Genomic DNA, 12424 nt, shown 5'->3' with positions numbered 1-12424 from the left:
AGACATGGCCAAGAGCAACATGGATTCAGCTCTCACTACTGGATGTACTCATGTTCTCTCTCCAAGGAAGAGTACCCAGTGATGGTACACTGAGACCACAATGAGTGGGACCCCAGTTCTGGAGCTTTGTGGAGATGTCCACTCCCCAGGTTGCTAACAGTTTAGGGTGGGATTTTCAAAGGTGTGTTGGTGATTTAGGCGCACACATTCCATTGAAAGTCTATGGGATCTGTGCTCCTAAATCATTTGGGTGCTTTTGAAAAGTCCCACCTTAGACACCACTTGCTCAGGGCCTCTGGTATACTTCATGGATCAGAGCTGATCACTGTGATGCCCCCCTTCCTGATCACCTTACACTGACAGGACCTGGGACACAGGGTAGTTCAGACTGACAGGAGAGAGGATTATTTCTCCCCTGAGTGAAGGATCTGGCTTGCATAACAGACAATATATCGCAGAAAACGAGTAGATTTCTGTTTAGAAGAGTCTAAGTGGCTGACATTTTTGAAAGTGAGCATGCCCAATTAGCACATGCCAGGCCCCTGATGTAGGTTCACAAGTTGGGGGATGGAGCACACCAAGGTACAGGTGACATGTGCACCGGCTTTGTGTACAGGACCTGGGCACATGTCAAAAGCTAAGGGGGGACCCAATACTCTGCTGGTATAAATCATCAGTGGAGCTCCAGAGAAGTCAACGGCCCCACATCCAATTACACGAGCTGAGGCTCTGTGCCACGATCTTCTCTTTTCAAAGTGTCGGCCTGGGTAAAAAGTGCAGGGATTCCACTGAAAGCTCCAGGGCTGACGGGAGTAACTCTTGCTGTGAGAGATACATTTGAAAGCATACTCAGTATAGGGATCCATGAATAGCTGAATATACAATCGAGAGCCCAGATCCCAGTGAGTGAGCAGTATGCTGTGGATTTCACTGCGAGGCAAATGAATTGACACCAAGCATGGAGCTGTCAGGGTTAGCTGAGGGCAGTTGCAGGCTTCATGTCTTGGGCACCAAATTAGATGTGACATTTCATTTAGGACTCTTTGTATCTTAATATATAAGGAAAATAAATCTCTTGACTGTAACAGCAGTTGAGAATTTCAGTTGACAGAGTAGATTTCTGCAGTTTAGTAGTTTGGGATGTTTTTGAAGCCTTGAAACCACATGTTTACTGAAACTGGGCATGTCAGCCTGTCCTTATTTACAGAATACATCCTTATTACAGGGACTGTCAATCATCTTGCCCTTAGATACTGTTAAATAAATTATTTACATAGAGTCAGGACAAATAAAAGACAAACTCACTCCACAGCCAGTTAGGAAATTATGCTGCAAATCTAAATCAAAAGGGACTTTTAATACATTAGCAAACCACAGTAACTGGAACGTGGGGCTTTTGAAAGATATTTTGACACAGCAGGCACCAAGGTATGTTTGCAGTTTGCATTTATCTGCAAGCCTATAGACACATGCAATTTAGCATATCATGGTACCTTTTTTCCTTCTTAAATAAGAGATCGAACCACCTAATTATCTTTCCTATGCCACAGGAAACAACTGAATGTGTAAAATAAACAAGGTGATACAGAATCCCAGAGAACTCCTCTAGTAATACAGGAACTGCCATCCCAGAACTACCAGACGTAAGAACTTTCACCTTGTTTATCTGAATGCCTATTTGGATGAATGCATGAGAAAACCATCGGACAATCTTCCAAAATTAATTTGGGATTTTTATTAAAATTTGCAGCAAATATTTCATTATTAACTACTCCAGATGTTAGGGGAGGATGAACAGAGTGATTAGACAGACATATTGAATAATATGCTGCATGTTTTTCTCATCTTCACTGATATGTATTGCTTCTTTATTCCTTAGCACCTTCTTTTTGCTGTGATTTGTAATGAAAATCTCTTAAGAAGCTAACATGAGCAGATGTCTGTAGTTTTGAATGCCTGGGAAATATGGAAATTCAGATTTAACTCTTTTTGTCCTGGCTTTCAAAGGTTTAATCAGGCTTTGCTGTCACCTCTTTAAGCAATAAATGCAGCTGAAGATTTACAGGTATGAGAAAGTCCTAACAATTTATTACTGGAAATGCAAATAAAAATTATAGCCTGTCACTAAGATGGGCATTAATATGGCTCTATATCTGTCTGGTTTGGTACTTATATGGCCACAATTACCACAGTATGTGAGCACCTCACAAGCATTAATGTATTTTTATCCTCTATACTCCCTGCTGTACAGACAGGGAACTGACTTACCCATGATTACACAGCGGGTCTGTGGCAGAAAGGAGAAGAGAACTCAGCTCTCCCAAACCTACGCCCTATTCACTGGACCATCCCCAGAGTCACCAGCAGGGGATGCTCAAGAATGAGGCACTTGGTCCTTCTCACTTCCAGGGAGACTAACTGCATTGCCTCAGAGATCTACTTGATCTGCATTGGGCTGAGGAGAGGCCATACTCAAATTTCCTTCATGGTAGTACACCAGTTACAGTTCTTGAAGTGAGAGACTTCTACAGGCAGGTAATTTCAATATTGTTCCCACCAGCCTGTATCCAGGAGCCTCTTTTGGACATTGTTAAATCACTGCATTATTTAAGCTGGCCTTCAGCAACTGCTCATTTATAAAAGTCATCCTTTAATAATTGCCACTGATAAAATCGACGGTTTTAAAGAATTGTTTTCCAGGCTGGAATGAAAGCTCAGGAAATTCTTCGATTTATTAGTGGTATTACGGTAGTATCCAGGCGCTCGCCGTGGACCAGGACCCCTATGCAGACACAAAATAAACAAATGGTCCCTGCCCCCAGAAGCTCCCAAGCTAAGTAGAAGACAAGAGACACCAGGTAGAGACAGACAGATGGGGGACTCAGTACAAGGAAGCAATGAAACAATACTGGTCAACAGGATAAGCTGTGCTGTCCTCGGGCAGCGCTCTGATCTAAACGCTATGCTCCAACCAGTTTTGGGGACAGGAAAAGCAGTACCCCCCATCCTAGCCCTTTCTTTAATTGGGAGGACAAAAGGGGGGCATCAGTTGCTCTGCACCACCCTTGGGAAGCAGAGATGTCTCCTGCAAGTCAACCACACATTGTATCACTGGAATTATTGGGAGTCATGGAACAGGCTTCACTACCAAGCAGAGCGGAGGAATCTCTCAGAATATATTTGAGGAAGAGCCCAGAACTATCAGAGAATGAGGAAGCTCTGAAGGACGTGGCTGCAGTAGATACAGGATGATGGTGCCTATTTTTAACCATTATTGATGTGATAATGATGAGCTATGGTACCCGCCTGGCTGAAATATCAATTTTGGCAGACATGGAAACAAGTGCAAGGACTTTCATCGCAACAGCCTGGTAAACAAATGCACAATACACCACTTAACAAATCAATCCATCCTTCAAGCAGCTCTCGCCTTCCCAAGCAGGTGCTGGTTGATCAGAAGGAAAATGTGTCAAACAATTCAGACGCTGTTCAAGGCAGCAATGACTAAGGCTATGGCTACACTTGCAGACGTAGAGCGCCGGGAGTTAAACCAGCCCTCGGAGACAGCGGCAGGGAAAGCACTGCCGTGTGTTCACACTCAGCTGCAAGTGCAGTGGCGTGGCCACATTAGCAGCTCTTGCAAAACCACAGAGAGCAGTGCATTGTGGTAGCTATCCCAGTGTGCAAGTGGCTCTAGCATGCTTTTCAAATGGGGAGGGGGGAGTGTGACAGGGAGTGTGTTGTGTGTATGTGGGGGGAGAGACTGTGTTTTGGTGGCAGAGTGTGTCAGCATGCTGTCTTGTAAGTTCAGACAGTGGCAAGGGGAAGGGGGGAAACCCCAACATCAGCACCTATCCTCCTGCCTTTCTCTCTCTCTCTCTCACACACACACACACACACACGCACAAACGCCTGCCTTTGCAGCAGGAGCATTCCACAGTAATGGTTTGCTTTGTGTCCTGGAGCAGATAAGCAGCCGGCTGTCAGAAACGGAGCTTTGAAAGAGGATAGCAACATGCCTGCAGCCGAGTTCAAAACAATGACGAGAGTGGCCACTTGACTTCAAGGGATTGTGGGACATTTTGGAGGTCAATCACAGCGCAGTAATGCAACACCTCATCCACACTGACACCCTGGCATTTCAACCAGGGCACAGAAAGCTTTATGCCTCTCATAGAGGTGGATTACCAGGGGCGCTCCAGCTGCAGAGTCCAGGCGCTCTAAGTGCCTTGCCAGTGTGGACACCTCAGGAGTTAGGGCGCCCGGGGCTGATTTAATGTGCTTTAACTTGCAAGTGTAGCCAAGTCTTAAGTTAATAACTCCTAAGAATCCACTGGCGACTTCCACTAATGAAAGGTTCAACAGGCTGTAGTCAGTGATGACCTGCAATGGAAAATGAAAGCACGCTCTTCCAAGATCACTTGCATGTGACAGGAGATCTGGACTTGCGTGCAAATCTCTCCCTCAGTGGTTACTCCACACACAAAAATTAATTAAATGCAATGCCAAGGCTCAGTTTTAAATGAACAATGGTCCCACAGCAAACATAATTCAGTTCTTGCATATAGAGGCCCGGTTTCATTGCTAACACTCCTCCACTGAAATCAATGGAGATTTGCTTATTGCACCAGTAACACATTTGGCACATAATTATTGTGCTCTTCGCTATTATGCAGAGATATGCAAATACTGGTGAGTGTGTTACTGTTGCTGTGCAAACCCGGGTTTGGCATCTCCAAACTTTAGGATATCAAAGCCCTAATCCTAGTGTTGCAGTAACAGGTTTTTCTTGCTTTCTGAGCTAGAATGTTGTGCCAACGGATATCTAAAATCAGACTCAGACATAATTCTCCTCCATATACCCTTACAGCGACAGACCATCTGTCTCAATACACAGGGCCATGGAGAGAGACAGAGGTTCCCAGCCAACTCTGTAACAAGTGGAACAGCCCCATCTAAAACAGCAGAAAAATCACTACTGTAACTAGCTCTAGAAATTAAAACTGTATGGACAGAAACATTAAAGAAATTAACTAGTGATTCAAAAGAGGTCACTGCTCAGAAATTAGACTATCCTAGCCCATATCACTGGTTCAGGTAACTACTGTAAATCTATCTGATATCAAAGGAATCAAGAATTGCATTACAATGAACAAAAAGACAGTTACTTTTTCATAACTGGTGTTCTTCGAGATATTTTGCTCATGTCTATTCCATGTGCACTCGCTACGTGCACCGGTGCTGGAAGTTTTTCCCCTAGCAGTACCTGTAGGGGAGCGCCCCAGCGACCCCTGGAGTGGCACCTCCATGGTGCAGTATAAGGGGCGCTGCGCGCTCCCCCCACACTCAGTTCCTTCTTGCCTGACAACTCCGACAGAGGGGAAGAAGGGTGGGATGTGGAATAGACATGAGCAACACATCTTGAAGAACACCGGGTACAGAAAGGGTAACTGTCTTTTCTTCTTCAAGTGATTGCTCTTGTGTATTCCACAATAGGTGATTCCAAGCTATACCTGTTGGAGGTGGGTAGGAGTTCACAAACTCTTGGGTTGGAGCACAGCCCTGCTGAACCCGGCATCATCCCTGGTCTGGGAGACGATCACATAATGCGAGGTGAACGTGTGAACTGAAGACCACGTGGCAGCCCTACAAATATCCTGAATGGGGAGGTGGGTCAAAAAGGCAGCCGACGAGTCCTGCGCCTGAGTCAAGTGTGCCTTCACAATTGGTGGCGGAAGGATTCCTGCCAGGTCATAACAGGAACGGATGCACGAGGTGATCCAGTTGGAGAGCTACTGAGTGGAGATCGGCCGACCTTTCATATGCTTGGCCGAGGCAATGAACAGTTGCGAGGACTTTCTGAATGGCTTAGTCCACTCCAGGTAGAAAGCCAGAGCCCGTCTCACATCCAGCGTGTGGAGGCGGCACTCCTCACTGGACGCATGGGGCTTGGGGAGAGGACCAGCAGAAAAATGTCCTGACCCATGTGATAGGTGGAGACCACCTTCGGGAGGACCGAAGGGTGTGGGAGGAGCTGGACCTTATCTTTATGAAACACCATGTACGGGGGCCCACCTAGCCAATGTGATCGCAACCAGGAAGGCCACCTTCCATGAGAGGTGTGACCAGGAGCATCTGGCTAGTGGCTCAAACGGGGGCCCTGTGAGAAAGGCCAACACCAGGTTTAGGTCCCACTGTGGGACTGGGGGCCTAACATACAGGAAGAGATGATCCAATCCCTTAAGGAATCGGCCAGTCATAGCATGGGAGAATACCGTGTGGCCGCCAGATGCACCTTGACTGACGAGGGCACCAGGCCCTGGGCTCTAAGGTGAAGGAGGTAGTCCAGAATAAGCTGGATCAGGATGGCCACCGGGGAAACACCCCGCTCGGCTGCCCATCTGGAAAACCGAGACCACTTTGCCAAGTAGGCTCAGTGCGTGGAGGGCCGCCGGCTTTCTAGGAGGATGTGCTGAATCCCTTCCAAGCATGTCCTTTCCTCCCTACCTAACCATTCAGCAGCCATCCCATGAGGTGGAGTGCCACTAGGTTGGGGTGGAGGAGGCAGCCCTGGTCCTGGGAGAGCAGGTCTGGGCGGGACGGCAATGGCCATGGCGGGATGACTGCCAGGCCCCTCAGAGTCCCATACCAATGCTGCCTGGGCCATGCCAGGGCAATCAGAAGGACCCGGGCCTTGTCCATCTTTATCTTTTCCAGGGCCTTGCCGATCAGCAGGAATGGGGGAAAGGCATAGAGAAACTGGCCTGACCAGTACAGGAGGAAGGCATTGGACATAGCCCCCCATCCCAGCCCTCCCTTGGAGCAGAACTTGTGTCCCTTGGCGGGTACAAAATACTTGCGTTCCGCTCTCTTAGAGATGGGGGCCAATGAGGCTGGGGTTTACCAGAGGGCATTAGAAATTTTTGCCACCCCTTCATGGAGAGGCAAGGCCACCCTGCCTGGTGCGGAGGAGGACAGCACATTAAACAGGGAGTCCGAGGGCTCTTCCATCTCCTCTGCTTGGAGGTGGAGGCTTGATGCCACCCTTTTTAAGAGTGCTTAGTGGACCCTAAAGTCCTCCTGCGGGACGGAGGAAGGCGGGGCCGTAATCGCCTCATTCAGGGAGGGTGAGGATGCCAGCGTGGTACTTTGTGTGTCCAACAGCACCTGAGGGTTCACCACCTGGTCGGTCTCCGGGCACGGTGCCGAGGATGTACATCCCACTGACTCCTTCCTCGGAGGTCTGGAGAGGGAGGCCGATGGTCCTTCTGAGGCTCCGGCCACCAAGCGAGCCCCCACCAGGGGCTGCATCAGGGGCCCCGGTGCCCACTGGTACCATTGGGCCGGCCACTGGGCCCGGTGCCACTGCACCTGCTGTGGCACCGGCATAGTTGGCTGTTGGGCCTGGCCCGTCGATGGACGACTATTAAGGGAGGCCGGGCTGACATACGACCTGCCGCTGTCCTCGGACTGGGAGGAGCGGCACCGCCGGGAGTGATGCTGACCACGGGACCGCAATCCTGACGTGAAGGACTGATACCGTTGGTAACAGCTGCTCTGCAATCGGCTCCAGCGGGCGGACCCACGATGGCGAGGCACCAGAAATTGACGCCCGGGGCAGCAGAGGCGGTGCCATGGTGGGGTCCTGGAGCGGGACGCAGAACGGGAACGACATCGATGTCCATGCCGTGACCGGCTACGATAACCCCTCTGAGACAAGGACCTTTGGCGACGTCTGCCTAGGTCCCGTCAGTGTTCGCTCCTTGAGGCGGAGCGTTGCTGAGAGTCTCAGTCGGATGGAACCCAACCAGACAGCCTGGTGGGCGTTGAGGGCGATCCACGTGGACTTTGCCCTGAACGATGGCTGGGTGGCGAACGGCATCGGGAACGTTCCCTCGACTGAGACCGGTCCCGAGCTGGGGGCGACTGTGGAGATCCCAGAGGGGGCTTGCCTCTGGAGCGCGGGGCTGACATCGGCAGTGCTCCTGGTACCGTCATGGACATAACATCCCAGGCCACCTGCAGGACCTCCGGCATGGAGGGCTTCGGGACATCCGGGGAGGCCTGCTCCAAATGGGCCGGGCTACTCCGCTCAACTTAAGACGGAGGCCTAAAGGCCAGTGGGGATCGAGGACAGCCTGACATGGGTCTAGCCTCTGTCCCGGTTTACTCTGGTGCCACGGCGAAGAAGGCCTCTTCCTAGCCTTCCTGGATGGGGAGCGGTGCCGACTAGTCGATGGTGCCTAAGGGTCGCTGTGCACCGACACCACGGTGCCCGGTGCCGACTCGGAGCGGCGTGTCGGAGCCAGGGTCAGTGCCAACTCCATTAGAATAGCCCAGAGCCTAATGTCCCTTTATCTCTTGGTCTGAGGCTTAAACAACTTGCAAATCTTGCAGTGATTGCTGAGATGGGTTTCCCCCAAACAATGCAGACAGTCCACGTGCGGATCACTCACTGCATAGATCACCTACAAGTGTCACACGATGTAAAACCCGGGGCACGGGGCATGCCCCAGCCTAGGTGCTCTAGCTAAACTAAACAACTAACTAACTACAGGTACCATACACTGAATGAACAAGCAATTTTGGGAATGAGCCACAGGAAAGCTGGAGCAGAACAGTTCCGAAACACCTTTGTTAACGGCAAGAAGGAACTGAGGGTGGAGGAAGCATGCAGTGCCCCTTATACCATGCCACTCCAGGGGTCACTGGGGCGCTCCCCTACGGGTACTGCTAGAGGAAAAACGTCCGGCACCGGCGAGCATGCACATGTGGCGAGCATGCACGCACACCTACTGTGGAATACACCTGAGCAATCACTCAAAGAAGAATGGGGACTTGTATATCCATCAGCATATACAGATGTGGTCAGCAGAAGCTCAAGGTTTGCCACAGTGAATTTAGTATCACAGTGACATCTCTTCTGCATATCGGAAAATGGTCCAGTCCCAACAGGTATTCGAGGTGTGGGGGCTACGTTTGTAATGAATCCCACTGTACACTGAAATGAGCCCTAACCAGTAGCAGAGCTTTATCAGCAGTAACCCCACACATTATAAAGAAAGCTAAAGCACAAGGTCCCAATAACCTCCAGATTTTCGCTACTAAAGCCCTGCCTTTTGTGATTCACCATCATGATCTATGCTGTGGACACAAGCCACTTGTTCTTGCCATTCCTTCATGGCACCACTGGCACAGAAAGAAAGGCCAGCCTATTGGTACAGAAATGACGGGCAATGCAACGCTCTCACACTGATCATGTAACCTCAGCTTTCTACAATGGACACCGACATGGGTAACAAAATGTGGCCCTAAATGGATCAACCAAGGTAAAGTAAAGGGAGTTTTGAAAACCCATGCAAGGACCAGGATGACCATCTACTGCACTGAAGTCTCAATTTGTCCTCCATCTTTTGTTTTAGGGCTAGAAGGAGATAGATGTGCTACAGACTCAACACAGTACGCGGCTGAGGTGAGGGAGGTGCATTGCACAGCAACCTACCCAGCCAGTTCAGAAGCAGTGCTGACAGGCTCTTGAGGGAGACTAGCAATCTCCACGTGGAAGGATCATCAACGTGACAGGAGCCTCGAACAGTGAAGACAGCAATAGTGGGGCCAAGGAGAAAAGTAGGGAGGAGCCCTTGGGACTTGAAGAAAGGCTCAGAATATTGTCCTCTCTGGGAGATAAAGCTTGATATAGCCTCTAATTCTTGTTAACCATCGGAACTCAACAAATGCGGAGTGATTTTTTCTCTATTCCTCCGTTTCCACATTAGTATCACATTTAGGGCCTGTCATGAGACATACCTGCTCTGTAGCACCACCTGCGAACTGACTGCAGCATGCCAGACATTCCTTGCCTCAGCTTCCCCCTGTCTCTCCCAAAGAGTCCTGTGGCTCATCTCTACAGTTGGGTCACTCTGCGTTCAACCCCCTTTTGGGGTAACAAGTCCAAACAAATAAAAAACACTTTTTCTCCTCTGTTGGACTCATCTTCAGCCTGCCTTGGGCTCAGTTCCCAGTCCCCTCTGGGTTCTTTCAGTCTTTGGCTCTGGAATAGAGGCCTTGCTCCCAGACTCCTTCCCTGGAGTCCCCTCAGTGTCCTGCACACCCTCACTGAGGGCCTTCCACAGAAGCCTGCCCGTTCTCTCCGGTTCCACTCTCAAACTGAGTGTCTCAGTTTTTATAAAGCAGTGGTCTCCAACCTTTTTATGCCCAAGATCACTTTTTAAATCTAAGGGCAACCCAGGATCTACTCTGCCCCTTCCCTGAGGCCCTGCCCCTTCCCCAAAGCCCCGCCCCACTCACACCATCCCCCACTCTCTCTCTGTCGCTGACTCTCCCCCACCCTCACTCACTGTCACTGGGCTGGGGTAGAGGGTTAAGGTGTGGGAGGGGACTCTGGGCTGAGCCTGGGGCAGGGAGTTGGGGTGCAGGAGGGGATGAGGGGTGCAAGCTCTGGGAGGGAGTTTGGGTGCAGGAGGGGGCTCTGGGCTGGGGCAGGGGGTTGGAGTTGGGGTGCAGGAGGGGGTACAGGGTGCTGGCTCTGGGAGGGGAGTCAGGGCTGGGGTAGGGGGTTGGGATGCCGGAGGGGGTACAGGATGCTGGGTCTGGGAGGGGGGTCAGGGCTGGGGTAGGAGGTTGGGGGGGCAGGGGGTGTACAGGGTGCTGGCTCTGGGAGGGGGGTCAGGGCTGGGACAGGGGGTTGGGATGCCAGAGGGGGTACAGGGTGCTGGGTCTGGGAGGGGAGTCAGGGCTGGGGCAGAGGGTTGGGGTGGCGGAAGGGGTACAGGGTGCTGGCTCTAGGAGGGGGGTCAGGGCTGGGACAGGGGGTTGGGATGCCAGAGGGGGTACAGGGTGCTGGCTCTGGGAGGGGGGTCAGGGCTGGGGCAGAGGGTTGGGGTGGCAGAAGGGGTACAGGGTGCTGGGTCTGGGAGGGGGGTCAGGGCTGGGGCAGAGGGTTGGGGTGGCGGAAGGGGTACAGGGTGCTGGGTCTGGGAGGGGGGTCAGGGCTGGGGCAGGGGTTGGGGTGCCAGAGGGGGTACAGGGAGCTGGCTCTGGGAGGGGGGTCAGGGTTGGGGCAGGGGTTGGGGTGCCAGAGGGGGTACAGGGAGCTGGCTCTGGGAGGGGGGTCAGGGTTGGGGCAGGGGTTGGGGTGCCAGAGGGGGTACAGGGTGCTGGCTCTGGGAGGGGGATCCTGCTGGGCAGCACTTACTCCTGGCAGCTCCTAGTTGGTGGCGGCTGCAGCAAGGCTAAGACAGGCTCCCTGACTACCCTGACCCCACACCACTCCCAGAAGGGGCCAACGTGCCCCTGGGGGGAAAGGGGAGGCACGTGGCACAGGTGTGGCTGAGCCCAACTATCCTTAAAGGCCCAGCCAACCTGTGACAAGCCCAATCAGAGATCCATACATCTCAGGGACAGAAAGTGGCCATTCTGATCATCTAGTCTGACCCTCTGCATCATACAGGCCAGAGATTTCACCCACTAATTCTTGCCCCTAGCCCAACAACTCCTGGTCAAATTAGAGTGTGTGACTTAGAAACACGGCCAGTCCTCATTATAAGACCCCAGTGATGGGGAATTGGTCCCGTAAAGTGCTGAGCTCTCTGAAGTCAATACAACTTGCGAGCACTCAGCACCTCAGTCAACTGAGCTCTAGTGAATTCAGGTATTCGGGTATTCAGAATGCAACAAGGCAAAGGCCCGTGTCAACACGCCCATACTCCACATTTGTGTCCACTAGTAGACTCAAGAAGGAGCATTGTGCAGGCACATAGTGTGACAGGGAAGGGCAAACTCCAAAGGGAAACAGAGAGAAAAATGTTTCAAGATCAATGGGATTTTTATATTCTTTAAAAACAAGTTCCTGGAAGCCATCGATTGCAACACCAGCTCCACGAGACAGATGAGGAAGCCTTTGGTGGAAGGCAGATTCTTCACATGACATTTTTTATTTAAGAAGCCGTTTGAATTTTGGGAAGTTGTTGACTCAACAGGTGAGGTGACTAGCACAGCAAGATAACATCTGTCTGGGATTTTTACAACTATATCTGGCTAAAACCTCCTAATGGGTCCCGCAGACCCTTTAGCCCAGCACTAGTGTGCAGCTAATCTGTTTCCATTTTGCTCAGCTGATAGCACTCTCCCCTATTGCCAAGAAAGGCAGGGGACGAGGGCTCTAACCCAGTGGTGACTCAACAGCTTTTTTCCGGGGGAATGCTGCATTTGTAGACGCGCTGTAGATTGGATTAGCCTGAAGGGCTGCACATTAGATTAAACAGGGGGGACTTCTGTTGTACCTCTGTGGCTATCCAGGCAGAAGTTAATGCTCCCATGGAATATTTCAAAGACAGAGAATTCCAGCACCCCGGACAGCATATTTTCTCCCAGCAATGGAATTGCTAATGATTAGGAGGAGGGC

At 51.2% G+C, this 12424-nt stretch overlaps 1 protein-coding gene across 1 annotated transcript in view; it reads right to left on the bottom strand.

The window, feature by feature from the left end:
- Positions 1-12424, bottom strand: part of HYDIN (HYDIN axonemal central pair apparatus protein) — a 446593-nt gene that overhangs the window by 299261 nt on the left and 134908 nt on the right. The gene's annotated exons all lie outside the window — the stretch shown is intronic.

The sequence above is a fragment of the Chrysemys picta genome, chromosome 14, assembly GCF_011386835.1.
Source record: "Chrysemys picta bellii isolate R12L10 chromosome 14, ASM1138683v2, whole genome shotgun sequence".
Taxonomy (NCBI): Eukaryota; Metazoa; Chordata; order Testudines; family Emydidae; genus Chrysemys; species Chrysemys picta.
This window is presented reverse-complemented; position numbering and strand designations above follow the sequence as displayed.